The following is a 6,488-nucleotide window of genomic DNA, read 5'->3' as shown; positions in this document are numbered from 1 at the left end:
CTTATGGAAAGACATTTGCAAATATTGGCGGTCTAGTTGGATAATGTAAAGTCTGAAAGGAGAAGGCAGACAAGGTAACAGCAAGACTCAGACAGCTTAATTCACATATTTTCAGCCGAACCGTGGAACAACTTTTGGTCTATTAGCAAACCACAGATGTTCTTTTCTGGGAGAAAAACTCATTTTCTCCTTTGCTGATCCAGATCATTTTTATCCATCTGTAAAATAGGTGGTTTTCTAATGCTAGCCACTTTATGAACTGTTTGGTTAGGAGTGGTTGATTTTCCTGCTCACCATAACAGTTATTTGTGAGATGATATCTGTGCAGAAGCTGAAAGTACTTTGGCCAGTTAAAGTACCATCAGTAGCCTTGGTCTTGTAGTATCTGGGCAGCAGGCCTCCTGCCAGATGTGGAGCATCCATCTGCTCTCCACCCGCGTACTATAAATTACACAGTATGACTTAATAGTGAGATAGTATGGCTAAGAACCTCAGTCTGGAAACCTATTTTACCACTGTAGGAGAGAGACGGAATCGGAAGGTTCTTCTTAGTCATGATCCACAATATGAAATAAAATCCACTTCTTTCCCATAGCATACACATCATGACTTCATAGTGAATTAGATTGTCCAGAAACATCATACTGGCCAGAAAGCCCCAGTCTGGAAATGGAATATCCTGCCACTGTAGAGGGGAGACAGGTGGAGAGAGTCAGTGGAACCAGAAGTGTCTTCTTAGACATGATGATCCACACACTCTTACAAAAAAAAGGTTATATCTAGAACCTAAAACGGTTCTTCAGCTGTCCACATAGGAGAACCCTTTGAAGAACCCTTTTTGGTTCCAGGTAGAATCCTTTTGGCTTTCATGCAAAACTCTTTCCACAGAGGGTTCTACATGGAACCCAAAAGTGTTCTAGCTGGAACCAAAAAGGGTTCTCCTATGGGGACAGCCGGAGAACCCTTTTGGAGTGTAGAATGAAATGACTGTCACAGTAGCTGCTATATCACAATGACATGAGTCAGTAGGGTCAAAGTTAATCTACAGTATAATCTAATGTAGACTATCACTTCATATTTTCGGCCAGACTTGTGATGAATGTAGCAGAATGTGGGAATATGATTATTCCTGGGTTTATACAGAATGCATGTACTTTAGTAGAGAGTTGGATTGTCTAATTGATGCAGGGGATTACCCAGGCATTGATTGAGGACTATGCTTTGGGGGAGTTGTTTACATCTTATCAGACTGATACTGTTCTCCTCTCCCAGGCTGACTGCATCTGTATGAAATGAAGTGGCAATAACCTAGAACCACAAAGACCCCTGGGAACAATTTAGAAGGATTCCCAGAATTCAAGGGCCTAGGACAGTATATCACACAGACAGGAAACAAACACTAAGAGTTTGAATTCCGAATTTAGGCTAAAGCCTCATAGTGACTGCATCATGTTATACTAATACAGTAAATGTTACCTCTCATACTTATTAGAAATGTAATCCACTCATTCCTGGGGGAAAAACTGTTGATTACAGTAATCCTTAAGGACAAGACGAACCACAAACATTGTCTGTGCGCGTAGATCAAACATCTGCTGTGTGCAGCGTGAGGCTGTCCTATCGCCTCTTACCACAGAACATGGGCCATCATTTTCTTTTCATTTTCTGACAATTCCACATGATGAATCACCACCATTCATCGCCACCCAGCAGGTGATCTACTGTGCACGGCCACGCACGGCCGACGTTCATTACGGTGTGTCCAGTTTTTTAGACTGCTTCTGATCCACTGTGTGACTCCTACAATCCACTATCACTCATCACTAGCCACCATGAGGGCTACTGTACTGTCATGCCTACAGGAGTCTCAACTCCCTATCTGATTCCTGTATGATTCCTCAATCACTCATCTGTTATTCTAGAGGGGAGCAGCCAGGAGTCTGCAGCATTGACGAGCAGACAGCCATGTCATAACACGCCTTTACAGGTGGGCCGTACCAACACCCAACCCGTGTCCTTCCCATACCTCTATGGTGCCTATCTTTTTTATCTTCACATTCCTAAGCAGGCAGGGGCGACACGCGGGGACCTGCAAAGAACCGGTGGAAAAATACTGTCTTTACCACACATCAGGGACAATTCATGTTAATTGGCATGCTTGAATTGTGTGAAAAAATGTGCACCTTTTGGTTAAACTGCTGTAACAAACTGGTGTAAAAGCTTGGGTGACTCAGTTTAAAACTGTACAGTGAAACAACTCTAAAATAAAGACTACATTTTGAAACCATATAGACACAGTATCAACACTGGAATGAGTACAAATTCAATCTCTCTGTGCCACAGCCTTTTCTACACAGTCTTCTGTTATCAGATCCGCTGTTTTGAACTTCCATTTGGATGTTTGTTTTGTGCCTGAGCAGTAAAAGGCCATTAGCTCCTCTGATGGCAGGCAGGCCATTTAGTCTGCCTGGGGCTTTGTTTTTCCAAGGCATATTCTCATGGCTAGAAGAGTAACGGGTGAAAAAGGACAACCCTGACTTTGCTGAACTTTGACAGATTTTTTTTGCAAAAACAAATGTTCTTATTAATCGATTAACACTTCCTATGACTTATTCTATGTATTGTTTGTTTACAGGCAGTGAGGATTAATATTTTATATCAGACTTCCTGTGAAAACTTAATTTGCTTGTATCAACGTAATCCTTCCTATTGGCTTACTGTATTTGTTTGGATACGGGTAGTGAGACGAAGATTAGCCTTTTAGTGACGAACAGCAGCATACAGAATTTTGCAGGATGCTGATTTGTTGTTGCTGGGAAAGAATGTCTGTTCTGACAGCTCAGAATGCTGGAAATTCGGGAGGAATTGTTGGCACATCTCGGTGTGGATATTGTTTGAACATTGCCCTTGTGACACACTAATGTTTGTGCTGGCGTGGATGTATCACCTTTAGGCAAGAGAGAGCACAAATTAATGGGAGTGTTTAAGTTACTCTTTACTTTTCACATATTTTCCTTTAATTTTGTGTTTACCAGACCTGTCAAGTACCATTTGAATGTTTTTATTTAATTTTTGTCTGTCTGTACTGTGTCAAGTTTGTTAAAATAAGAAACTACCGTAATTTTCGGACTATGAGCCGCGCCTTTTTTCCAATTTTTCGACCCTGCGGCTTATATAACGGTGCGGCTAATCTATGGATTTTTACAGCTAACGGCCACTAGAAGACCTCCTAAATCTATGGATTTTACAGGTTACAGTCCACCAACTTTAACTCTATGGGCTCTATGACCGGTCCGCGCCCCCCACCTTTAAGCGGCGGGCTCCAGCAGGAAAAGCTGGAGGCCGGAAAAGAGTGAGACAGGTAGCGCGCAAAAGTAAAAGTGGAACCGAGAGTGGTACGAGAGACAGAACGAGAGACAGAACGTTAGCAAGACAGACAGACATTACGAGAGCGAGACAGTTTGTGCAAAGGAAGTTTTCATGCACAAACCCTCATTATGGAAAACAAACGTAGAAATGCATATGATGCAGCTTTTAAGTTAAAGGCAGTCAATCTGGCTGTCAAAACATCCACGATCATTAACGGGTTCCGAAAGGCTGGACTGCTGCGTGATGAAGAGGAGGACGCCGCCACAGCTGAGGCCCTTCAGAGGCTGTTCGATTCCGACAGTGACGAAGAGGAGTTCGTTGGTTTTGAGAGCGACAACGAAGGAGAGAGGAGAGTGGCTGACGAAGCCACCCTGAGCCTGTTCGTTTCCAACACTGAAGATGAGGACTTTGGTGGTTTTAGTACGCAGGAAGAAGACGGAGATGAGGATTAATGACTTGACTTTTCTGGTTACAGCCGTGTACTGCACCTTAGCCTAAAAGATGAAGACAAGGATTAATGACTTTTCTGGTAGGCTGATTACCGTATATTTTAAGCAGCCGTGTTGCTGCAACTTTAGGCTTACGCGCTTACTGTCGTGTTACAGGCACTTATTTTGCACTTTAAAAAAAAACACATTTAATTTAGCCATTGTATTGCCTCGTCAAGCGCTGTAAGCTTTGTTTTTTGTTATGGTACTACTGTAGGCTATAATGTAGATAAATATTCAAAGATGTGCACACTTTTTCAAGGTTTTTCAAAAATAACCAAAGTTAAGTGGTTAAATGATTGTGACACTATTAACTAATTTTGCTGGGGAACCCCTAGCACTCCCTCAAGGACCACTGGTTGAAAACCACTGCTGTAGATCACTGCCGGTATGTGCACTGGGAGCGCACCGTTTAAGTTTGAAAGTTGAAAAGTTTGTGTGTCTGAAACGCTATGTGATACAGTACAGTTTACACAGCACAGTATATGTTCTGTAGCTCCTATTGCACTAAATGGTAACACTTGAATACGTTATGCAAATATGCAACTTGTTTGTTGAAATGTTAATAAATGGGAGCTTCCTCAAGCAGCCATCTCTTTCCCTGTCATGAACCCTGCGTCCTGAGTCTGTTCCTGCCTGGGTTGCCGTTTTTCTGCTCGGTATCTCCTGTTTTCCCAAAGGTTCCTGAACGCACCCTGTCCGGTTGCCGGGCGACGTTGCTAGGCGGGTGATCTCTCGATTACCCGCACCTGCTTCTCATCAGCCTCGGCACACCTGGTCCTGATCATCACCCCTTCTTAAGCTCTGACCTGACATCCATTCCCTGCCGGATCGTTAGCCATTAACATCATTCTCCCGGAACCTTCACCCAACCTCTGCCGTGCCATCATTTAATCTGCCACTTCACCTCCACCTACTCATCTCCGCCACCCGCTCCGTCTCCTGGATTATTCTGCATCCTTTTGAATCTGTAAATAAACACTCACCTTCGTTCAACTCACCTTGTCCTGGTCTGCTTCTGGGTTCGGTCTTAGAGAACAGTGACAGAACGATCCGGCCAGAAATGAACCCAGCGGACCTGGACTCTGTTCGCCATGCCATTACCCATCAGGAGAAGATGTTGGGACAACATAGCACGGCGCTACAGGAGATAGCGTTGTCAGTTCGGAACTTTTCTACCAGTCTGACGAAGATCCAGGCTCAGCTCAGTTTGCCGGTGGAGAATCCACCACCGGTTTCACCCATCTCGCCTGCCGCTTCTGGAGCTGTGCCCTTCCGTGAGCCCAAGGTTCCGACGCCTGATAAATATGAGGGGGATTTGGGAAGATGCCGTTCCTTTCTTATGCAGTGTGGATTAGTGTTCGATCTACAGCCCCACTCTTATGCCACAGACAAGGCTAGGATAGCCTTTGTCATTGAATTGCTGCGTGGTAGAGCCCTGGAGTGGGCTTCAGCCGTATGGGAACGACAGGACACCTGCATGGCTTCATACCAGGAGTTCATGGCAGAGATGAGGAAGCTGTTTGACCATCCTGTCCGAGGTAAGGACGCAGCTAAACGCCTGTTTTCTCGCAGAGTTGCCGACTTCGTTATCGAATTCAGGACATTGGCTGTGGAGAGTGGGTGGAATGAAGAGTCACTGCAAGCAGCCTTTTATCAGGGGTTGTCGGAGCAACTCAAGGATGAGCTGATCTCCTATCTGGAGCCTAGTGACCTGGACAGTTTGGTCGCTTTGTCTATTCGGGTGGATAACAGAGTTCGAGAGAGAAGGAGGGAGAAGCAATGGGGCCCGTCCAATCAATCAGCTTCTCGGTTCCCAGTTGGGTCAGGAGGTGGACCAGAACGCGTCGATCTTTGTCCACCACACGGGATTAGTGGAGAGGTCCTGCCTCCAGATTCTGAACCCATGCAAGTGGGGCGGCACGGTTTAACCAAGGAGGAGCGCCAACATAGACGTGAGACCAACCGCTGCCTCTACTGTGGTAGTTCGGGACATTACATCTCCACTTGTTCCCAGCGGCTGTCAAACTGCCCGGCTCGCTAAGTTTGGGAGGACTTTTAGCGAGCCGGTTTCAACCTCTCAATACCCCTGTCAGACCCCGTTTCCCGGCTACCCTCATGAACAGGAATCAGAGTTTAGCGATTAACGCTTTCATCGATTCAGGTGCCGATGGCAGCTTTATTGATGCAGACGTGGTGGAACAGCTGGGGCTTCCCAAGGAGCGACTACCGGAAGCCATTGAAGCTACCACTCTGAACGGCAGTAGTCTGGCACGTATCACGATGAGGACTGAACCGGTTAAGATGCTGTTGTCAGGGAATCATTCTAAGGTTATCTCATTCTTCATTCTGCCTTCTCCCCATGTTCCTCTGGTCCTTGGATACCCCTGGCTGAAGGAACACAATCCCACGTTCGATTGGGTGACTGGCAAGGTAACTAGTTGGAGCATTGATTGCCACGCTAACTGCCTCAAGACTGCCTGTTCCCATTCTGTTCCCAGTCAGGTCATTGAGGCTAACCCCCCAGATTTGTCCCTGGTCCCCGAAACATATCACGATTTGGGGGAGGTGTTCAGTAAGCAGAGGGCTCTGTCACTCCCTCCCCACCGACCATATGATTGTGCCATAAAC

This window comes from Coregonus lavaretus, assembly GCF_964263955.1.
Source record: "Coregonus lavaretus genome assembly, contig: HAP1_SCAFFOLD_1637, whole genome shotgun sequence".
Taxonomy (NCBI): Eukaryota; Metazoa; Chordata; class Actinopteri; order Salmoniformes; family Salmonidae; genus Coregonus; species Coregonus lavaretus.
The sequence above is the reverse complement of the archived record's forward strand: the minus strand, read 5'-3'. Positions refer to the sequence as shown.